The sequence below is a fragment of the Ambystoma mexicanum genome, chromosome 5p, assembly GCF_040938575.1.
Source record: "Ambystoma mexicanum isolate Mex_15411 chromosome 5p, UKY_AmexF1_1, whole genome shotgun sequence".
Taxonomy (NCBI): Eukaryota; Metazoa; Chordata; class Amphibia; order Caudata; family Ambystomatidae; genus Ambystoma; species Ambystoma mexicanum.
Window position 1 is genome coordinate 716556851 of NC_090930.1, and position 20537 is coordinate 716577387.

At 54.6% G+C, this 20537-nt stretch overlaps 25 non-coding genes across 25 annotated transcripts; 16 read left to right on the top strand and 9 right to left on the bottom strand.

Moving 5' to 3' along the window:
• The first annotated feature begins 99 nt into the window (after nt 1-99).
• TRNAE-CUC (transfer RNA glutamic acid (anticodon CUC)) lies at nt 100-171 on the top strand. Its single transcript has one exon. It is a non-coding gene; the product is annotated as a tRNA-Glu (tRNA).
• Nucleotides 172-511: 340 nt separating this feature from the next.
• Nucleotides 512-583, top strand: TRNAE-CUC (transfer RNA glutamic acid (anticodon CUC)). Its single transcript has one exon. It is a non-coding gene; the product is annotated as a tRNA-Glu (tRNA).
• A 904-nt stretch (nt 584-1487) lies between these two features.
• Nucleotides 1488-1570, bottom strand: TRNAL-UAA (transfer RNA leucine (anticodon UAA)). Its single transcript has one exon. It is a non-coding gene; the product is annotated as a tRNA-Leu (tRNA).
• An 894-nt stretch (nt 1571-2464) lies between these two features.
• On the top strand, nt 2465-2536 carry TRNAE-CUC (transfer RNA glutamic acid (anticodon CUC)). The gene has a single exon. It is a non-coding gene; the product is annotated as a tRNA-Glu (tRNA).
• A 341-nt stretch (nt 2537-2877) lies between these two features.
• TRNAE-CUC (transfer RNA glutamic acid (anticodon CUC)) lies at nt 2878-2949 on the top strand. The gene has a single exon. It is a non-coding gene; the product is annotated as a tRNA-Glu (tRNA).
• A 904-nt stretch (nt 2950-3853) lies between these two features.
• Nucleotides 3854-3936, bottom strand: TRNAL-UAA (transfer RNA leucine (anticodon UAA)). The gene has a single exon. It is a non-coding gene; the product is annotated as a tRNA-Leu (tRNA).
• Nucleotides 3937-4830: 894 nt separating this feature from the next.
• TRNAE-CUC (transfer RNA glutamic acid (anticodon CUC)) lies at nt 4831-4902 on the top strand. The gene has a single exon. It is a non-coding gene; the product is annotated as a tRNA-Glu (tRNA).
• A 341-nt stretch (nt 4903-5243) lies between these two features.
• Nucleotides 5244-5315, top strand: TRNAE-CUC (transfer RNA glutamic acid (anticodon CUC)). The gene has a single exon. It is a non-coding gene; the product is annotated as a tRNA-Glu (tRNA).
• A 915-nt stretch (nt 5316-6230) lies between these two features.
• On the bottom strand, nt 6231-6313 carry TRNAL-UAA (transfer RNA leucine (anticodon UAA)). Its single transcript has one exon. It is a non-coding gene; the product is annotated as a tRNA-Leu (tRNA).
• An 894-nt stretch (nt 6314-7207) lies between these two features.
• On the top strand, nt 7208-7279 carry TRNAE-CUC (transfer RNA glutamic acid (anticodon CUC)). The gene has a single exon. It is a non-coding gene; the product is annotated as a tRNA-Glu (tRNA).
• A 340-nt stretch (nt 7280-7619) lies between these two features.
• Nucleotides 7620-7691, top strand: TRNAE-CUC (transfer RNA glutamic acid (anticodon CUC)). The gene has a single exon. It is a non-coding gene; the product is annotated as a tRNA-Glu (tRNA).
• A 927-nt stretch (nt 7692-8618) lies between these two features.
• Nucleotides 8619-8701, bottom strand: TRNAL-UAA (transfer RNA leucine (anticodon UAA)). Its single transcript has one exon. It is a non-coding gene; the product is annotated as a tRNA-Leu (tRNA).
• Nucleotides 8702-9591: 890 nt separating this feature from the next.
• On the top strand, nt 9592-9663 carry TRNAE-CUC (transfer RNA glutamic acid (anticodon CUC)). The gene has a single exon. It is a non-coding gene; the product is annotated as a tRNA-Glu (tRNA).
• A 340-nt stretch (nt 9664-10003) lies between these two features.
• TRNAE-CUC (transfer RNA glutamic acid (anticodon CUC)) lies at nt 10004-10075 on the top strand. Its single transcript has one exon. It is a non-coding gene; the product is annotated as a tRNA-Glu (tRNA).
• Nucleotides 10076-10979: 904 nt separating this feature from the next.
• On the bottom strand, nt 10980-11062 carry TRNAL-UAA (transfer RNA leucine (anticodon UAA)). Its single transcript has one exon. It is a non-coding gene; the product is annotated as a tRNA-Leu (tRNA).
• A 1249-nt stretch (nt 11063-12311) lies between these two features.
• Nucleotides 12312-12383, top strand: TRNAE-CUC (transfer RNA glutamic acid (anticodon CUC)). Its single transcript has one exon. It is a non-coding gene; the product is annotated as a tRNA-Glu (tRNA).
• A 915-nt stretch (nt 12384-13298) lies between these two features.
• Nucleotides 13299-13381, bottom strand: TRNAL-UAA (transfer RNA leucine (anticodon UAA)). Its single transcript has one exon. It is a non-coding gene; the product is annotated as a tRNA-Leu (tRNA).
• Nucleotides 13382-14271: 890 nt separating this feature from the next.
• On the top strand, nt 14272-14343 carry TRNAE-CUC (transfer RNA glutamic acid (anticodon CUC)). The gene has a single exon. It is a non-coding gene; the product is annotated as a tRNA-Glu (tRNA).
• Nucleotides 14344-14683: 340 nt separating this feature from the next.
• TRNAE-CUC (transfer RNA glutamic acid (anticodon CUC)) lies at nt 14684-14755 on the top strand. The gene has a single exon. It is a non-coding gene; the product is annotated as a tRNA-Glu (tRNA).
• Nucleotides 14756-15659: 904 nt separating this feature from the next.
• On the bottom strand, nt 15660-15742 carry TRNAL-UAA (transfer RNA leucine (anticodon UAA)). The gene has a single exon. It is a non-coding gene; the product is annotated as a tRNA-Leu (tRNA).
• Nucleotides 15743-16644: 902 nt separating this feature from the next.
• Nucleotides 16645-16716, top strand: TRNAE-CUC (transfer RNA glutamic acid (anticodon CUC)). The gene has a single exon. It is a non-coding gene; the product is annotated as a tRNA-Glu (tRNA).
• A 340-nt stretch (nt 16717-17056) lies between these two features.
• TRNAE-CUC (transfer RNA glutamic acid (anticodon CUC)) lies at nt 17057-17128 on the top strand. Its single transcript has one exon. It is a non-coding gene; the product is annotated as a tRNA-Glu (tRNA).
• A 904-nt stretch (nt 17129-18032) lies between these two features.
• On the bottom strand, nt 18033-18115 carry TRNAL-UAA (transfer RNA leucine (anticodon UAA)). Its single transcript has one exon. It is a non-coding gene; the product is annotated as a tRNA-Leu (tRNA).
• An 890-nt stretch (nt 18116-19005) lies between these two features.
• TRNAE-CUC (transfer RNA glutamic acid (anticodon CUC)) lies at nt 19006-19077 on the top strand. Its single transcript has one exon. It is a non-coding gene; the product is annotated as a tRNA-Glu (tRNA).
• Nucleotides 19078-20381: 1304 nt separating this feature from the next.
• Nucleotides 20382-20464, bottom strand: TRNAL-UAA (transfer RNA leucine (anticodon UAA)). Its single transcript has one exon. It is a non-coding gene; the product is annotated as a tRNA-Leu (tRNA).
• Between the last annotated feature and the right edge of the window lie 73 nt (nt 20465-20537).

Genomic DNA, 20537 nt, shown 5'->3' on the forward strand with positions numbered 1-20537 from the left:
CGAAGACCTGCAGGCACTGGTGCCCATTGTAGCAGAGGCCCTCAGCCTTTGGACTCGGACGCCACCATCTGAGCGACACGCAACGGGGTGCACCCACTGTCCCTGGTGGTCTAGTGGTTAGGATTCGGCGCTCTCACCGCCGCGGCCTGGGTTCGATTCCCGGTCAGGGAAGGAGCTCTTTTAACAACTGACATTTTTATTTACAGCAATGCAGTTAACTGGCGACCGGAAATCTTGCTCCCAGATGCAGATTTGCGTGCACAAAATGGAGGAAGTGCCCTCAGCGCGACGCAAAACGTGTTTATGGCAGAGTCCCATTCATTCTCCTGTCGCTGCGGAAAGACTGCCCTTGACGCAAAAAAGGCAGCTTCCTTTTTCACCGCTGGAGAGAACCTATCTGCTCGGCCCTCCCCCTCTCTTCCCAGTCCCCCAATGGACTGGCCTTTGAGGCACCTGCAGGCATTGTGCACTCGGACACCACTGCCCGGCCTTCCCGAGTTGTCCAGCGGTCTCCCTGGTGGTCTAGTGGTTAGGATTCGGCGCTCTCACCGCCGCGGCCCGGGTTCGATTCCCGGTCAGGGAAGAGAGGCTTTTACTGAATGACATTTTTACAGAAATTCAAACAACTGCGTCTCAAAAAATATTTCTTTCAAATGTAGCTTCACTCACAGGCAATAGCGGCGTGGCTCCCCTGGCGGTAACTCCAAGCATCTTTTCAGCATGGTCCCTTACCGGAAGCTGTCGCCGCTAGAAGTGGGCCTGTGCCCCAAAAAGGAAGCTTTCTTTCTTCCAAAGCTGTAGAGAAAATATTAGTCCTGTCGCCCTGCCAAAGCCGAGCTCGCCCACCATCCCTAGCCTCATCAGACCAAGACCTTGCCCGGGACCCTGGGGCAGAGGGCTGCAGAAATGGTTGCGTACCGGTTTGGAGGAGAAAAGCAGGGGAGGGAGGGGTCGTAGCTGCTTGATTTGCATACAGAGCTGTGGTCTGCTGGGAAAGTGCAGCCTTTGGAGCTTGGCAAAGGCTTCGCAAGGGGCCCGAGCATTGCCCTCGCCCCGTTTGTTGACAGGTTCTCCTTCTATGGGCTGAAGGGCCCTGTAGCCTGATTTGAGGTTGGACGCTCTATTATTCACAGGGGTGTACCGGGCCTAGACGGTGACTGGCTGACCCGTCAGGGCATCGCCCGTTTGGAAGCCCGTTTCGGAAGCGGAGGCGGGAATCCCTGCCCAATTTTCTTTTGGGGTGGTAGGGCTGTTGGCGGGGTTGCACAAGCTCTGCCAACTTTGGCGGCTTAAGCTTGGGATGCGAGGGACATGGTACAAAAATGCAAAGGTTTTCCAGGAAAAGAGTCTACGGGCAACGATTCCTTGTTGCTCTTTTCAGGTGAACTCAAGCCTCAGGGCTTTGAGGTAGGGGCACTGCCTACAGACAGCAGGAAAGGGCTTGTGCGAAGCTGCTGCCGCATTTAGGTAAGAAGAGTAAAAACCTGTACCAGGAGTGGGGCTCGAACCCACGCGGACACTTGTCCATTGGATCTTAAGTCCAACGCCTTAACCACTCGGCCATCCTGGTGAGCTGCTGCAAAGGGCTTCGAATTGAATCTTTGCTGTTTCAGCAGCAGGCGAACAAGTGGAAAACCAGCCCAGAGTGCCCCCTGCAGGAGGTTGGATGGAATTGGCTTGCGAGCGGCAAACGTCTCTCACTTAACAGCATTACAATAGCCTCCAGCTGACTGCAAGTACGGTTGCGGAAACCTCCCGGGTGCTGCAGTCGTTTCCCCGGTGGCCTAGTGGTGAGGATTTGGTGCTTTCACTGCCACGGGCCTGGCTTCGAGTCCCCGACCAGAGTGTGTGCTTTGAGTAAAGGTGGTCTAGGGCAGTCCAGAGGCAGGCTGAGCCTCGAAGGCTGGTGCAGGCCTTGGTGTGCGAGCCCGAAAAAAGGGCAGCTCCTATGTCATCCCTTCTTGCCCTCCGGCACTTGCTGTACAAGCAAAGCCCCCTTTGAACTCTGCATGGTAACCCTGCTGTGTCTCGCAGGCAATCATGGCCTGCCGCCTTTTAATAAACGTGCTCTCCCACGAAGCAGTTCTCCTAAGGAGGGTTAGTTGTGAGTGTGCATCTTCAGCGGCAGCCTCTAGGGGGAGCTTCAGCACTGACCCACAAAAGCTCATAGCGAGGAAGGCTGTCCTTTCAGGAGAGCAAGACAGGAATATCAGCGCTTGGAAGTGAAAGCGCAAACGTTCCCAAAGTGATGCTGTCTTCAATCTCTAAGCTCCCCTTTTCGCAGACCATCACAAGTGTTTTTGTTTTCTTTCTTTCTTTCTTTCTTTATTTCTTTATTTATTTATTTATTAGCAGAAACGGCCCCCGAAGACCTGCAGGCACTGGTGCCCATTGTAGCAGAGGCCCTCAGCCTTTGGACTCGGACGCCACCATCTGAGCGACACGCAACGGAGTGCACCCACCGTCCCTGGTGGTCTAGTGGTTAGGATTCGGCGCTCTCACCGCCGCGGCCCGGGTTCGATTCCCGGTCAGGGAAGGAGCTCTTTTAACAACTGACATTTTTATTTACATGCAAAGGAGTTAACTGGCGACCGGAAATCTTGCTCCCAGATGCAGATTTGCGTGCACAAAATGGAGGAAGTGCCCTCAGCGCGACGCAAAACGTGTTTATGGCAGAGTCCCATTCATTCTCCTGTCGCTGCGGAAAGACTGCCCTTGACGCAAAAAAGGCAGCTTCCTTTTTCACTGCTGGAGAGAACCTATCTGCTCGGCCCTCCCCCTCTCTTCCCAGTCCCCCAATGGACTGGCCTTTGAGGCACCTGCAGGCATTGTGCACTCGGACACCACTGCCCGGCCTTCCCGAGCTGTCCAGCGGTCTCCCTGGTGGTCTAGTGGTTAGGATTCGGCGCTCTCACCGCCGCGGCCCGGGTTGGATTCCCGGTCAGGGAAGAGAGGCTTTTACTGAATGACATTTTTACAGAAATTCAAACAACTGCGTCTCAAAAAATATTTCTTTCAAATGTAGCTTCACTCACAGGCAATAGCGGCGTGGCTCCCCTGGCGGTAACTCCAAGCATCTTTTCAGCATGGTCCCTTACCGGAAGCTGTCGCCGCTAGAAGTGGGCCTGTGCCCCAAAAAGGAAGCTTTCTTTCTTCCAAAGCTGTAGAGAAAATATTAGTCCTGTCGCCCTGCCAAAGCCGAGCTCGCCCACCATCCCTAGCCTCATCAGACCAAGACCTTGCCCGGGACCCTGGGGCAGAGGGCTGCAGAAATGGTTGCGTACCGGTTTGGAGGAGAAAAGCAGGGGAGGGAGGGGTCGTAGCTGCTTGATTTGCATACAGAGCTGTGGTCTGCTGGGAAAGTGCAGCCTTTGGAGCTTGGCAAAGGCTTCGCAAGGGGCCCGAGCATTGCCCTCGCCCCGTTTGTTGACAGGTTCTCCTTCTATGGGCTGAAGGGCCCTGTAGCCTGATTTGAGGTTGGACGCTCTATTATTCACAGGGGTGTACCGGGCCTAGACGGTGACTGGCTGACCCGTCAGGGCATCGCCCGTTTGGAAGCCCGTTTCGGAAGCGGAGGCGGGAATCCCTGCCCAATTTTCTTTTGGGGTGGTAGGGCTGTTGGCGGGGTTGCACAAGCTCTGCCAACTTTGGCGGCTTAAGCTTGGGATGCGAGGGACATGGTACAAAAATGCAAAGGTTTTCCAGGAAAAGAGTCTACGGGCAACGATTCCTTGTTGCTCTTTTCAGGTGAACTCAAGCCTCAGGGCTTTGAGGTAGGGGCACTGCCTACAGACAGCAGGAAAGGGCTTGTGCGAAGCTGCTGCCGCATTTAGGTAAGAAGAGTAAAAACCTGTACCAGGAGTGGGGCTCGAACCCACGCGGACACTTGTCCATTGGATCTTAAGTCCAACGCCTTAACCACTCGGCCATCCTGGTGAGCTGCTGCAAAGGGCTTCGAATTGAATCTTTGCTGTTTCAGCAGCAGGCGAACAAGTGGAAAACCAGCCCAGAGTGCCCCCTGCAGGAGGTTGGATGGAATTGGCTTGCGAGCGGCAAACGTCTCTCACTTAACAGCATTACAATAGCCTCCAGCTGACTGCAAGTACGGTTGCGGAAACCTCCCGGGTGCTGCAGTCGTTTCCCCGGTGGCCTAGTGGTGAGGATTTGGTGCTTTCACTGCCACGGGCCTGGCTTCGAGTCCCCGACCAGAGTGTGTGCTTTGAGTAAAGGTGGTCTAGGGCAGTCCAGAGGCAGGCTGAGCCTCGAAGGCTGGTGCAGGCCTTGGTGTGCGAGCCCGAAAAAAGGGCAGCTCCTATGTCATCCCTTCTTGCCCTCCGGCACTTGCTGTACAAGCAAAGCCCCCTTTGAACTCTGCATGGTAACCCTGCTGTGTCTCGCAGGCAATCATGGCCTGCCGCCTTTTAATAAACGTGCTCTCCCACGAAGCAGTTCTCCTAAGGAGGGTTAGTTGTGAGTGTGCATCTTCAGCGGCAGCCTCTAGGGGGAGCTTCAGCACTGACCCACAAAAGCTCATAGCGAGGAAGGCTGTCCTTTCAGGAGAGCAAGACAGGAATATCAGCGCTTGGAAGTGAAAGCGCAAACGTTCCCAAAGTGATGCTGTCTTCAATCTCTAAGCTCCCCTTTTCGCAGACCATCACAAGTGTTTTTGTTTTCTTTCTTTCTTTCTTTCTTTATTTCTTTCTTTATTTATTTATTAGCAGAAACGGCCCCCGAAGACCTGCAGGCACTGGTGCCCATTGTAGCAGAGGCCCTCAGCCTTTGGACTCGGACGCCACCATCTGAGCGACACGCAACGGAGTGCACCCACCGTCCCTGGTGGTCTAGTGGTTAGGATTCGGCGCTCTCACCGCCGCGGCCCGGGTTCGATTCCCGGTCAGGGAAGGAGCTCTTTTAACAACTGACATTTTTATTTACATGCAAAGGAGTTAACTGGCGACCGGAAATCTTGCTCCCAGATGCAGATTTGCGTGCACAAAATGGAGGAAGTGCCCTCAGCGCGACGCAAAACGTGTTTATGGCAGAGTCCCATTCATTCTCCTGTCGCTGCGGAAAGACTGCCCTTGACGCAAAAAAGGCAGCTTCCTTTTTCACTGCTGGAGAGAACCTATCTGCTCGGCCCTCCCCCTCTCTTCCCAGTCCCCCAATGGACTGGCCTTTGAGGCACCTGCAGGCATTGTGCACTCGGACACCACTGCCCGGCCTTCCCGAGCTGTCCAGCGGTCTCCCTGGTGGTCTAGTGGTTAGGATTCGGCGCTCTCACCGCCGCGGCCCGGGTTGGATTCCCGGTCAGGGAAGAGAGGCTTTTACTGAATGACATTTTTACAGAAATTCAAACAACTGCGTCTCAAAAAATATTTCTTTCAAATGTAGCTTCACTCACAGGCAATAGCGGCGTGGCTCCCCTGGCGGTAACTCCAAGCATCTTTTCAGCATGGTCCCTTACCGGAAGCTGTCGCCGCTAGAAGTGGGCCTGTGCCCCAAAAAGGAAGCTTTCTTTCTTCCAAAGCTGTAGAGAAAATATTAGTCCTGTCGCCCTGCCAAAGCCGAGCTCGCCCACCATCCCTAGCCTCATCAGACCAAGACCTTGCCCGGGACCCTGGGGCAGAGGGCTGCAGAAATGGTTGCGTACCGGTTTGGAGGAGAAAAGCAGGGGAGGGAGGGGTCGTAGCTGCTTGATTTGCATACAGAGCTGTGGTCTGCTGGGAAAGTGCAGCCTTTGGAGCTTGGCAAAGGCTTCGCAAGGGGCCCGAGCATTGCCCTCGCCCCGTTTGTTGACAGGTTCTCCTTCTATGGGCTGAAGGGCCCTGTAGCCTGATTTGAGGTTGGACGCTCTATTATTCACAGGGGTGTACCGGGCCTAGACGGTGACTGGGTGACCCGTCAGGGCATCGCCCGTTTGGAAGCCCGTTTCGGAAGCCGTGAGGAAGCGGAGGCGGGAATCCCTGCCCAATTTTCTTTTGGGGTGGTAGGGCTGTTGGCGGGGTTGCACAAGCTCTGCCAACTTTGGCGGCTTAAGCTTGGGATGCGAGGGACATGGTACAAAAATGCAAAGGTTTTCCAGGAAAAGAGTCTACGGGCAACGATTCCTTGTTGCTCTTTTCAGGTGAACTCAAGCCTCAGGGCTTTGAGGTAGGGGCACTGCCTACAGACAGCAGGAAAGGGCTTGTGCGAAGCTGCTGCCGCATTTAGGTAAGAAGAGTAAAAACCTGTACCAGGAGTGGGGCTCGAACCCACGCGGACACTTGTCCATTGGATCTTAAGTCCAACGCCTTAACCACTCGGCCATCCTGGTGAGCTGCTGTAAAGGGCTTCGAATTGAATCTTTGCTGTTTCAGCAGCAGGCGAACAAGTGGAAAACCAGCCCAGAGTGCCCCCTGCAGGAGGTTGGATGGAATTGGCTTGCGAGCGGCAAACGTCTCTCACTTAACAGCATTACAATAGCCTCCAGCTGACTGCAAGTACGGTTGCGGAAACCTCCCGGGTGCTGCAGTCGTTTCCCCGGTGGCCTAGTGGTGAGGATTTGGTGCTTTCACTGCCACGGGCCTGGCTTCGAGTCCCCGACCAGAGTGTGTGCTTTGAGTAAAGGTGGTCTAGGGCAGTCCAGAGGCAGGCTGAGCCTCGAAGGCTGGTGCAGGCCTTGGTGTGCGAGCCCGAAAAAAGGGCAGCTCCTATGTCATCCCTTCTTGCCCTCCGGCACTTGCTGTACAAGCAAAGCCCCCTTTGAACTCTGCATGGTAACCCTGCTGTGTCTCGCAGGCAATCATGGCCTGCCGCCTTTTAATAAACGTGCTCTCCCACGAAGCAGTTCTCCTAAGGAGGGTTAGTTGTGAGTGTGCATCTTCAGCGGCAGCCTCTAGGGGGAGCTTCAGCACTGACCCACAAAAGCTCATAGCGAGGAAGGCTGTCCTTTCAGGAGAGCAAGACAGGAATATCAGCGCTTGGAAGTGAAAGCGCAAACGTTCCCAAAGTGATGCTGTCTTCAATCTCTAAGCTCCCCTTTTCGCAGACCATCACAAGTGTTTTTGTTTTCTTTCTTTCTTTCTTTCTTTATTTCTTTATTTATTTATTTATTAGCAGAAACGGCCCCCGAAGACCTGCAGGCACTGGTGCCCATTGTAGCAGAGGCCCTCAGCCTTTGGACTCGGACGCCACCATCTGAGCGACACGCAACGGGGTGCACCCACCGTCCCTGGTGGTCTAGTGGTTAGGATTCGGCGCTCTCACCGCCGCGGCCCGGGTTGGATTCCCGGTCAGGGAAGGAGCTCTTTTAACAACTGACATTTTTATTTACAGCAATGCAGTTAACTGGCGACCGGAAATCTTGCTCCCAGATGCAGATTTGCGTGCACAAAATGGAGGAAGTGCCCTCAGCGCGACGCAAAACGTGTTTATGGCAGAGTCCCATTCATTCTCCTGTCGCTGCGGAAAGACTGCCCTTGACGCAAAAAAGGCAGCTTCCTTTTTCACCGCTGGAGAGAACCTATCTGCTCGGCCCTCCCCCTCTCTTCCCAGTCCCCCAATGGACTGGCCTTTGAGGCACCTGCAGGCATTGTGCACTCGGACACCACTGCCCGGCCTTCCCGAGCTGTCCAGCGGTCTCCCTGGTGGTCTAGTGGTTAGGATTCGGCGCTCTCACCGCCGCGGCCCGGGTTCGATTCCCGGTCAGGGAAGAGAGGCTTTTACTGAATGACATTTTTACAGAAATTCAAACAACTGCGTCTCAAAAAATATTTCTTTCAAATGTAGCTTCACTCACAGGCAATAGCGGCGTGGCTCCCCTGGCGGTAACTCCAAGCATCTTTTCAGCATGGTCCCTTACCGGAAGCTGTCGCCGCTAGAAGTGGGCCTGTGCCCCAAAAAGGAAGCTTTCTTTCTTCCAAAGCTGTAGAGAAAATATTAGTCCTGTCGCCCTGCCAAAGCCGAGCTCGCCCACCATCCCTAGCCTCATCAGACCAAGACCTTGCCCGGGACCCTGGGGCAGAGGGCTGCAGAAATGGTTGCGTACCGGTTTGGAGGAGAAAAGCAGGGGAGGGAGGGGTCGTAGCTGCTTGATTTGCATACAGAGCTGTGGTCTGCTGGGAAAGTGCAGCCTTTGGAGCTTGGCAAAGGCTTCGCAAGGGGCCCGAGCATTGCCCTCGCCCCGTTTGTTGACAGGTTCTCCTTCTATGGGCTGAAGGGCCCTGTAGCCTGATTTGAGGTTGGACGCTCTATTATTCACAGGGGTGTACCGGGCCTAGACGGTGACTGGCTGACCCGTCAGGGCATCGCCCGTTTGGAAGCCCGTTTGGAAGCCCGTTTCGGAAGCCGTGAGGAAGCGGAGGCGGGAATCCCTGCCCAATTTTCTTTTGGGGTGGTAGGGCTGTTGGCGGGGTTGCACAAGCTCTGCCAACTTTGGCGGCTTAAGCTTGGGATGCGAGGGACATGGTACAAAAATGCAAAGGTTTTCCAGGAAAAGAGTCTACGGGCAACGATTCCTTGTTGCTCTTTTCAGGTGAACTCAAGCCTCAGGGCTTTGAGGTAGGGGCACTGCCTACAGACAGCAGGAAAGGGCTTGTGCGAAGCTGCTGCCGCATTTAGGTAAGAAGAGTAAAAACCTGTACCAGGAGTGGGGCTCGAACCCACGCGGACACTTGTCCATTGGATCTTAAGTCCAACGCCTTAACCACTCGGCCATCCTGGTGAGCTGCTGCAAAGGGCTTCGAATTGAATCTTTGCTGTTTCAGCAGCAGGCGAACAAGTGGAAAACCAGCCCAGAGTGCCCCCTGCAGGAGGTTGGATGGAATTGGCTTGCGAGCGGCAAACGTCTCTCACTTAACAGCATTACAATAGCCTCCAGCTGACTGCAAGTACGGTTGCGGAAACCTCCCGGGTGCTGCAGTCGTTTCCCCGGTGGCCTAGTGGTGAGGATTTGGTGCTTTCACTGCCACGGGCCTGGCTTCGAGTCCCCGACCAGAGTGTGTGCTTTGAGTAAAGGTGGTCTAGGGCAGTCCAGAGGCAGGCTGAGCCTCGAAGGCTGGTGCAGGCCTTGGTGTGCGAGCCCGAAAAAAGGGCAGCTCCTATGTCATCCCTTCTTGCCCTCCGGCACTTGCTGTACAAGCAAAGCCCCCTTTGAACTCTGCATGGTAACCCTGCTGTGTCTCGCAGGCAATCATGGCCTGCCGCCTTTTAATAAACGTGCTCTCCCACGAAGCAGTTCTCCTAAGGAGGGTTAGTTGTGAGTGTGCATCTTCAGCGGCAGCCTCTAGGGGGAGCTTCAGCACTGACCCACAAAAGCTCATAGCGAGGAAGGCTGTCCTTTCAGGAGAGCAAGACAGGAATATCAGCGCTTGGAAGTGAAAGCGCAAACGTTCCCAAAGTGATGCTGTCTTCAATCTCTAAGCTCCCCTTTTCGCAGACCATCACAAGTGTTTTTGTTTTCTTTCTTTCTTTCTTTCTTTCTTTATTTCTTTATTTATTAGCAGAAACGGCCCCCGAAGACCTGCAGGCACTGGTGCCCATTGTAGCAGAGGCCCTCAGCCTTTGGACTCGGACGCCACCATCTGAGCGACACGCAACGGGGTGCACCCACCGTCCCTGGTGGTCTAGTGGTTAGGATTCGGCGCTCTCACCGCCGCGGCCTGGGTTCGATTCCCGGTCAGGGAAGGAGCTCTTTTAACAACTGACATTTTTATTTACAGCAATGCAGTTAACTGGCGACCGGAAATCTTGCTCCCAGATGCAGATTTGCGTGCACAAAATGGAGGAAGTGCCCTCAGCGCGACGCAAAACGTGTTTATGGCAGAGTCCCATTCATTCTCCTGTCGCTGCGGAAAGACTGCCCTTGACGCAAAAAAGGCAGCTTCCTTTTTCACCGCTGGAGAGAACCTATCTGCTCGGCCCTCCCCCTCTCTTCCCAGTCCCCCAATGGACTGGCCTTTGAGGCACCTGCAGGCATTGTGCACTCGGACACCACTGCCCGGCCTTCCCGAGTTGTCCAGCGGTCTCCCTGGTGGTCTAGTGGTTAGGATTCGGCGCTCTCACCGCCGCGGCCCGGGTTCGATTCCCGGTCAGGGAAGAGAGGCTTTTACTGAATGACATTTTTACAGAAATTCAAACAACTGCGTCTCAAAAAATATTTCTTTCAAATGTAGCTTCACTCACAGGCAATAGCGGCGTGGCTCCCCTGGCGGTAACTCCAAGCATCTTTTCAGCATGGTCCCTTACCGGAAGCTGTCACCGCTAGAAGTGGGCCTGTGCCCCAAAAAGGAAGCTTTCTTTCTTCCAAAGCTGTAGAGAAAATATTAGTCCTGTCGCCCTGCCAAAGCCGAGCTCGCCCACCATCCCTAGCCTCATCAGACCAAGACCTTGCCCGGGACCCTGGGGCAGAGGGCTGCAGAAATGGTTGCGTACCGGTTTGGAGGAGAAAAGCAGGGGAGGGAGGGGTCGTAGCTGCTTGATTTGCATACAGAGCTGTGGTCTGCTGGGAAAGTGCAGCCTTTGGAGCTTGGCAAAGGCTTCGCAAGGGGCCCGAGCATTGCCCTCGCCCCGTTTGTTGACAGGTTCTCCTTCTATGGGCTGAAGGGCCCTGTAGCCTGATTTGAGGTTGGACGCTCTATTATTCACAGGGGTGTACCGGGCCTAGACGGTGACTGGCTGACCCGTCAGGGCATCGCCCGTTTGGAAGCCCGTTTCGGAAGCGGAGGCGGGAATCCCTGCCCAATTTTCTTTTGGGGTGGTAGGGCTGTTGGCGGGGTTGCACAAGCTCTGCCAACTTTGGCGGCTTAAGCTTGGGATGCGAGGGACATGGTACAAAAATGCAAAGGTTTTCCAGGAAAAGAGTCTACGGGCAACGATTCCTTGTTGCTCTTTTCAGGTGAACTCAAGCCTCAGGGCTTTGAGGTAGGGGCACTGCCTACAGACAGCAGGAAAGGGCTTGTGCGAAGCTGCTGCCGCATTTAGGTAAGAAGAGTAAAAACCTGTACCAGGAGTGGGGCTCGAACCCACGCGGACACTTGTCCATTGGATCTTAAGTCCAACGCCTTAACCACTCGGCCATCCTGGTGAGCTGCTGCAAAGGGCTTCGAATTGAATCTTTGCTGTTTCAGCAGCAGGCGAACAAGTGGAAAACCAGCCCAGAGTGCCCCCTGAAGGAGGTTGGATGGAATTGGCTTGCGAGCGGCAAACGTCTCTCACTTAACAGCATTACAATAGCCTCCAGCTGACTGCAAGTACGGTTGCGGAAACCTCCCGGGTGCTGCAGTCGTTTCCCCGGTGGCCTAGTGGTGAGGATTTGGTGCTTTCACTGCCACGGGCCTGGCTTCGAGTCCCCGACCAGAGTGTGTGCTTTGAGTAAAGGTGGTCTAGGGCAGTCCAGAGGCAGGCTGAGCCTCGAAGGCTGGTGCAGGCCTTGGTGTGCGAGCCCGAAAAAAGGGCAGCTCCTATGTCATCCCTTCTTGCCCTCCGGCACTTGCTGTACAAGCAAAGCCCCCTTTGAACTCTGCATGGTAACCCTGCTGTGTCTCGCAGGCAATCATGGCCTGCCGCCTTTTAATAAACGTGCTCTCCCACGAAGCAGTTCTCCTAAGGAGGGTTAGTTGTGAGTGTGCATCTTCAGCGGCAGCCTCTAGGGGGAGCTTCAGCACTGACCCACAAAAGCTCATAGCGAGGAAGGCTGTCCTTTCAGGAGAGCAAGACAGGAATATCAGCGCTTGGAAGTGAAAGCGCAAACGTTCCCAAAGTGATGCTGTCTTCAATCTCTAAGCTCCCCTTTTCGCAGACCATCACAAGTGTTTTTGTTTTCTTTCTTTCTTTCTTTCTTTATTTCTTTATTTATTTATTTATTAGCAGAAACGGCCCCCGAAGACCTGCAGGCACTGGTGCCCATTGTAGCAGAGGCCCTCAGCCTTTGGACTCGGACGCCACCATCTGAGCGACACCGCCGCGGCCCGGGTTCGATTCCCGGTCAGGGAAGGAGCTCTTTTAACAACTGACATTTTTATTTACATGCAAAGGAGTTAACTGGCGACCGGAAATCTTGCTCCCAGATGCAGATTTGCGTGCACAAAATGGAGGAAGTGCCCTCAGCGCGACGCAAAACGTGTTTATGGCAGAGTCCCATTCATTCTCCTGTCGCTGCGGAAAGACTGCCCTTGACGCAAAAAAGGCAGCTTCCTTTTTCACTGCTGGAGAGAACCTATCTGCTCGGCCCTCCCCCTCTCTTCCCAGTCCCCCAATGGACTGGCCTTTGAGGCACCTGCAGGCATTGTGCACTCGGACACCACTGCCCGGCCTTCCCGAGCTGTCCAGCGGTCTCCCTGGTGGTCTAGTGGTTAGGATTCGGCGCTCTCACCGCCGCGGCCCGGGTTGGATTCCCGGTCAGGGAAGAGAGGCTTTTACTGAATGACATTTTTACAGAAATTCAAACAACTGCGTCTCAAAAAATATTTCTTTCAAATGTAGCTTCACTCACAGGCAATAGCGGCGTGGCTCCCCTGGCGGTAACTCCAAGCATCTTTTCAGCATGGTCCCTTACCGGAAGCTGTCGCCGCTAGAAGTGGGCCTGTGCCCCAAAAAGGAAGCTTTCTTTCTTCCAAAGCTGTAGAGAAAATATTAGTCCTGTCGCCCTGCCAAAGCCGAGCTCGCCCACCATCCCTAGCCTCATCAGACCAAGACCTTGCCCGGGACCCTGGGGCAGAGGGCTGCAGAAATGGTTGCGTACCGGTTTGGAGGAGAAAAGCAGGGGAGGGAGGGGTCGTAGCTGCTTGATTTGCATACAGAGCTGTGGTCTGCTGGGAAAGTGCAGCCTTTGGAGCTTGGCAAAGGCTTCGCAAGGGGCCCGAGCATTGCCCTCGCCCCGTTTGTTGACAGGTTCTCCTTCTATGGGCTGAAGGGCCCTGTAGCCTGATTTGAGGTTGGACGCTCTATTATTCACAGGGGTGTACCGGGCCTAGACGGTGACTGGGTGACCCGTCAGGGCATCGCCCGTTTGGAAGCCCGTTTCGGAAGCCGTGAGGAAGCGGAGGCGGGAATCCCTGCCCAATTTTCTTTTGGGGTGGTAGGGCTGTTGGCGGGGTTGCACAAGCTCTGCCAACTTTGGCGGCTTAAGCTTGGGATGCGAGGGACATGGTACAAAAATGCAAAGGTTTTCCAGGAAAAGAGTCTACGGGCAACGATTCCTTGTTGCTCTTTTCAGGTGAACTCAAGCCTCAGGGCTTTGAGGTAGGGGCACTGCCTACAGACAGCAGGAAAGGGCTTGTGCGAAGCTGCTGCCGCATTTAGGTAAGAAGAGTAAAAACCTGTACCAGGAGTGGGGCTCGAACCCACGCGGACACTTGTCCATTGGATCTTAAGTCCAACGCCTTAACCACTCGGCCATCCTGGTGAGCTGCTGCAAAGGGCTTCGAATTGAATCTTTGCTGTTTCAGCAGCAGGCGAACAAGTGGAAAACCAGCCCAGAGTGCCCCCTGCAGGAGGTTGGATGGAATTGGCTTGCGAGCGGCAAACGTCTCTCACTTAACAGCATTACAATAGCCTCCAGCTGACTGCAAGTACGGTTGCGGAAACCTCCCGGGTGCTGCAGTCGTTTCCCCGGTGGCCTAGTGGTGAGGATTTGGTGCTTTCACTGCCACGGGCCTGGCTTCGAGTCCCCGACCAGAGTGTGTGCTTTGAGTAAAGGTGGTCTAGGGCAGTCCAGAGGCAGGCTGAGCCTCGAAGGCTGGTGCAGGCCTTGGTGTGCGAGCCCGAAAAAAGGGCAGCTCCTATGTCATCCCTTCTTGCCCTCCGGCACTTGCTGTACAAGCAAAGCCCCCTTTGAACTCTGCATGGTAACCCTGCTGTGTCTCGCAGGCAATCATGGCCTGCCGCCTTTTAATAAACGTGCTCTCCCACGAAGCAGTTCTCCTAAGGAGGGTTAGTTGTGAGTGTGCATCTTCAGCGGCAGCCTCTAGGGGGAGCTTCAGCACTGACCCACAAAAGCTCATAGCGAGGAAGGCTGTCCTTTCAGGAGAGCAAGACAGGAATATCAGCGCTTGGAAGTGAAAGCGCAAACGTTCCCAAAGTGATGCTGTCTTCAATCTCTAAGCTCCCCTTTTCGCAGACCATCACAAGTGTTTTTGTTTTCTTTCTTTCTTTCTTTCTTTCTTTATTTCTTTATTTATTAGCAGAAACGGCCCCCGAAGACCTGCAGGCACTGGTGCCCATTGTAGCAGAGGCCCTCAGCCTTTGGACTCGGACGCCACCATCTGAGCGACACGCAACGGGGTGCACCCACCGTCCCTGGTGGTCTAGTGGTTAGGATTCGGCGCTCTCACCGCCGCGGCCTGGGTTCGATTCCCGGTCAGGGAAGGAGCTCTTTTAACAACTGACATTTTTATTTACAGCAATGCAGTTAACTGGCGACCGGAAATCTTGCTCCCAGATGCAGATTTGCGTGCACAAAATGGAGGAAGTGCCCTCAGCGCGACGCAAAACGTGTTTATGGCAGAGTCCCATTCATTCTCCTGTCGCTGCGGAAAGACTGCCCTTGACGCAAAAAAGGCAGCTTCCTTTTTCACCGCTGGAGAGAACCTATCTGCTCGGCCCTCCCCCTCTCTTCCCAGTCCCCCAATGGACTGGCCTTTGAGGCACCTGCAGGCATTGTGCACTCGGACACCACTGCCCGGCCTTCCCGAGTTGTCCAGCGGTCTCCCTGGTGGTCTAGTGGTTAGGATTCGGCGCTCTCACCGCCGCGGCCCGGGTTCGATTCCCGGTCAGGGAAGAGAGGCTTTTACTGAATGACATTTTTACAGAAATTCAAACAACTGCGTCTCAAAAAATATTTCTTTCAAATGTAGCTTCACTCACAGGCAATAGCGGCGTGGCTCCCCTGGCGGTAACTCCAAGCATCTTTTCAGCATGGTCCCTTACCGGAAGCTGTCGCCGCTAGAAGTGGGCCTGTGCCCCAAAAAGGAAGCTTTCTTTCTTCCAAAGCTGTAGAGAAAATATTAGTCCTGTCGCCCTGCCAAAGCCGAGCTCGCCCACCATCCCTAGCCTCATCAGACCAAGACCTTGCCCGGGACCCTGGGGCAGAGGGCTGCAGAAATGGTTGCGTACCGGTTTGGAGGAGAAAAGCAGGGGAGGGAGGGGTCGTAGCTGCTTGATTTGCATACAGAGCTGTGGTCTGCTGGGAAAGTGCAGCCTTTGGAGCTTGGCAAAGGCTTCGCAAGGGGCCCGAGCATTGCCCTCGCCCCGTTTGTTGACAGGTTCTCCTTCTATGGGCTGAAGGGCCCTGTAGCCTGATTTGAGGTTGGACGCTCTATTATTCACAGGGGTGTACCGGGCCTAGACGGTGACTGGCTGACCCGTCAGGGCATCGCCCGTTTGGAAGCCCGTTTCGGAAGCGGAGGCGGGAATCCCTGCCCAATTTTCTTTTGGGGTGGTAGGGCTGTTGGCGGGGTTGCACAAGCTCTGCCAACTTTGGCGGCTTAAGCTTGGGATGCGAGGGACATGGTACAAAAATGCAAAGGTTTTCCAGGAAAAGAGTCTACGGGCAACGATTCCTTGTTGCTCTTTTCAGGTGAACTCAAGCCTCAGGGCTTTGAGGTAGGGGCACTGCCTACAGACAGCAGGAAAGGGCTTGTGCGAAGCTGCTGCCGCATTTAGGTAAGAAGAGTAAAAACCTGTACCAGGAGTGGGGCTCGAACCCACGCGGACACTTGTCCATTGGATCTTAAGTCCAACGCCTTAACCACTCGGCCATCCTGGTGAGCTGCTGCAAAGGGCTTCGAATTGAATCTTTGCTGTTTCAGCAGCAGGCGAACAAGTGGAAAACCAGCCCAGAGTGCCCCCTGCAGGAGGTTGGATGGAATTGGCTTGCGAGCGGCAAACGTCTCTCACTTAACAGCATTACAATAGCCTCCAGCTGACTGCAAGTACGGTTGCGGAAACCTCCCGGGTGCTGCAGTCGTTTCCCCGGTGGCCTAGTGGTGAGGATTTGGTGCTTTCACTGCCACGGGCCTGGCTTCGAGTCCCCGACCAGAGTGTGTGCTTTGAGTAAAGGTGGTCTAGGGCAGTCCAGAGGCAGGCTGAGCCTCGAAGGCTGGTGCAGGCCTTGGTGTGCGAGCCCGAAAAAAGGGCAGCTCCTATGTCATCCCTTCTTGCCCTCCGGCACTTGCTGTACAAGCAAAGCCCCCTTTGAACTCTGCATGGTAACCCTGCTGTGTCTCGCAGGCAATCATGGCCTGCCGCCTTTTAATAAACGTGCTCTCCCACGAAGCAGTTCTCCTAAGGAGGGTTAGTTGTGAGTGTGCATCTTCAGCGGCAGCCTCTAGGGGGAGCTTCAGCACTGACCCACAAAAGCTCATAGCGAGGAAGGCTGTCCTTTCAGGAGAGCAAGACAGGAATATCAGCGCTTGGAAGTGAAAGCGCAAACGTTCCCAAAGTGATGCTGTCTTCAATCTCTAAGCTCCCCTTTTCGCAGACCATCACAAGTGTTTTTGTTTTCTTTCTTTCTTTCTTTCTTTCTTTCTTTATTTCTTTATTTATTTATTTATTAGCAGAAACGGCCCCCGAAGACCTGCAGGCACTGGTGCCCATTGTAGCAGAGGCCCTCAGCCTTTGGACTCGGACGCCACCATCTGAGCGACACGCAACGGGGTGCACCCACCGTCCCTGGTGGTCTAGTGGTTAGGATTCGGCGCTCTCACCGCCGCGGCCCGGGTTGGATTCCCGGTCAGGGAAGGAGCTCTTTTAACAACTGACATTTTTATTTACAGCAATGCAGTTAACTGGCGACCGGAAATCTTGCTCCCAGATGCAGATTTGCGTGCACAAAATGGAGGAAGTGCCCTCAGCGCGACGCAAAACGTGTTTATGGCAGAGTCCCATTCATTCTCCTGTCGCTGCGGAAAGACTGCCCTTGACGCAAAAAAGGCAGCTTCCTTTTTCACCGCTGGAGAGAACCTATCTGCTCGGCCCTCCCCCTCTCTTCCCAGTCCCCCAATGGACTGGCCTTTGAGGCACCTGCAGGCATTGTGCACTCGGACACCACTGCCCGGCCTTCCCGAGCTGTCCAGCGGTCTCCCTGGTGGTCTAGTGGTTAGGATTCGGCGCTCTCACCGCCGCGGCCCGGGTTCGATTCCCGGTCAGGGAAGAGAGGCTTTTACTGAATGACATTTTTACAGAAATTCAAACAACTGCGTCTCAAAAAATATTTCTTTCAAATGTAGCTTCACTCACAGGCAATAGCGGCGTGGCTCCCCTGGCGGTAACTCCAAGCATCTTTTCAGCATGGTCCCTTACCGGAAGCTGTCGCCGCTAGAAGTGGGCCTGTGCCCCAAAAAGGAAGCTTTCTTTCTTCCAAAGCTGTAGAGAAAATATTAGTCCTGTCGCCCTGCCAAAGCCGAGCTCGCCCACCATCCCTAGCCTCATCAGACCAAGACCTTGCCCGGGACCCTGGGGCAGAGGGCTGCAGAAATGGTTGCGTACCGGTTTGGAGGAGAAAAGCAGGGGAGGGAGGGGTCGTAGCTGCTTGATTTGCATACAGAGCTGTGGTCTGCTGGGAAAGTGCAGCCTTTGGAGCTTGGCAAAGGCTTCGCAAGGGGCCCGAGCATTGCCCTCGCCCCGTTTGTTGACAGGTTCTCCTTCTATGGGCTGAAGGGCCCTGTAGCCTGATTTGAGGTTGGACGCTCTATTATTCACAGGGGTGTACCGGGCCTAGACGGTGACTGGCTGACCCGTCAGGGCATCGCCCGTTTGGAAGCCCGTTTCGGAAGCGGAGGCGGGAATCCCTGCCCAATTTTCTTTTGGGGTGGTAGGGCTGTTGGCGGGGTTGCACAAGCTCTGCCAACTTTGGCGGCTTAAGCTTGGGATGCGAGGGACATGGTACAAAAATGCAAAGGTTTTCCAGGAAAAGAGTCTACGGGCAACGATTCCTTGTTGCTCTTTTCAGGTGAACTCAAGCCTCAGGGCTTTGAGGTAGGGGCACTGCCTACAGACAGCAGGAAAGGGCTTGTGCGAAGCTGCTGCCGCATTTAGGTAAGAAGAGTAAAAACCTGTACCAGGAGTGGGGCTCGAACCCACGCGGACACTTGTCCATTGGATCTTAAGTCCAACGCCTTAACCACTCGGCCATCCTGGTGAGCTGCTGCAAAGGGCTTCGAATTGAATCTTTGCTGTTTCAGCAGCAGGCGAACAAGTGGAAAACCAGCCCAGAGTGCCCCCTGCAGGAGGTTGGATGGAATTGGCTTGCGAGCGGCAAACGTCTCTCACTTAACAGCATTACAATAGCCTCCAGCTGACTGCAAGTACGGTTGCGGAAACCTCCCGGGTGCTGCAGTCGTTTCCCCGGTGGCCTAGTGGTGAGGATTTGGTGCTTTCACTGCCACGGGCCTGGCTTCGAGTCCCCGACCAGAGTGTGTGCTTTGAGTAAAGGTGGTCTAGGGCAGTCCAGAGGCAGGCTGAGCCTCGAAGGCTGGTGCAGGCCTTGGTGTGCGAGCCCGAAAAAAGGGCAGCTCCTATGTCATCCCTTCTTGCCCTCCGGCACTTGCTGTACAAGCAAAGCCCCCTTTGAACTCTGCATGGTAACCCTGCTGTGTCTCGCAGGCAATCATGGCCTGCCGCCTTTTAATAAACGTGCTCTCCCACGAAGCAGTTCTCCTAAGGAGGGTTAGTTGTGAGTGTGCATCTTCAGCGGCAGCCTCTAGGGGGAGCTTCAGCACTGACCCACAAAAGCTCATAGCGAGGAAGGCTGTCCTTTCAGGAGAGCAAGACAGGAATATCAGCGCTTGGAAGTGAAAGCGCAAACGTTCCCAAAGTGATGCTGTCTTCAATCTCTAAGCTCCCCTTTTCGCAGACCATCACAAGTGTTTTTGTTTTCTTTCTTTCTTTCTTTCTTTCTTTATTTCTTTATTTATTAGCAGAAACGGCCCCCGAAGACCTGCAGGCACTGGTGCCCATTGTAGCAGAGGCCCTCAGCCTTTGGACTCGGACGCCACCATCTGAGCGACACGCAACGGGGTGCACCCACCGTCCCTGGTGGTCTAGTGGTTAGGATTCGGCGCTCTCACCGCCGCGGCCTGGGTTCGATTCCCGGTCAGGGAAGGAGCTCTTTTAACAACTGACATTTTTATTTACAGCAATGCAGTTAACTGGCGACCGGAAATCTTGCTCCCAGATGCAGATTTGCGTGCACAAAATGGAGGAAGTGCCCTCAGCGCGACGCAAAACGTGTTTATGGCAGAGTCCCATTCATTCTCCTGTCGCTGCGGAAAGACTGCCCTTGACGCAAAAAAGGCAGCTTCCTTTTTCACCGCTGGAGAGAACCTATCTGCTCGGCCCTCCCCCTCTCTTCCCAGTCCCCCAATGGACTGGCCTTTGAGGCACCTGCAGGCATTGTGCACTCGGACACCACTGCCCGGCCTTCCCGAGTTGTCCAGCGGTCTCCCTGGTGGTCTAGTGCTTAGGATTCGGCGCGGCCCGGGTTCGATTCCCGGTCAGGGAAGAGAGGCTTTTACTGAATGACATTTTTACAGAAATTCAAACAACTGCGTCTCAAAAAATATTTCTTTCAAATGTAGCTTCACTCACAGGCAATAGCGGCGTGGCTCCCCTGGCGGTAACTCCAAGCATCTTTTCAGCATGGTCCCTTACCGGAAGCTGTCGCCGCTAGAAGTGGGCCTGTGCCCCAAAAAGGAAGCTTTCTTTCTTCCAAAGCTGTAGAGAAAATATTAGTCCTGTCGCCCTGCCAAAGCCGAGCTCGCCCACCATCCCTAGCCTCATCAGACCAAGACCTTGCCCGGGACCCTGGGGCAGAGGGCTGCAGAAATGGTTGCGTACCGGTTTGGAGGAGAAAAGCAGGGGAGGGAGGGGTCGTAGCTGCTTGATTTGCATACAGAGCTGTGGTCTGCTGGGAAAGTGCAGCCTTTGGAGCTTGGCAAAGGCTTCGCAAGGGGCCCGAGCATTGCCCTCGCCCCGTTTGTTGACAGGTTCTCCTTCTATGGGCTGAAGGGCCCTGTAGCCTGATTTGAGGTTGGACGCTCTATTATTCACAGGGGTGTACCGGGCCTAGACGGTGACTGGCTGACCCGTCAGGGCATCGCCCGTTTGGAAGCCCGTTTCGGAAGCGGAGGCGGGAATCCCTGCCCAATTTTCTTTTGGGGTGGTAGGGCTGTTGGCGGGGTTGCACAAGCTCTGCCAACTTTGGCGGCTTAAGCTTGGGATGCGAGGGACATGGTACAAAAATGCAAAGGTTTTCCAGGAAAAGAGTCTACGGGCAACGATTCCTTGTTGCTCTTTTCAGGTGAACTCAAGCCTCAGGGCTTTGAGGTAGGGGCACTGCCTACAGACAGCAGGAAAGGGCTTGTGCGAAGCTGCTGCCGCATTTAGGTAAGAAGAGTAAAAACCTGTACCAGGAGTGGGGCTCGAACCCACGCGGACACTTGTCCATTGGATCTTAAGTCCAACGCCTTAACCACTCGGCCATCCTGGTGAGCTGCTGCAAAGGGCTTCGAATTGAATCTTTGCTGTTTCAGCAGCAGGCGAACAAGTGGAAAACCAGCCCA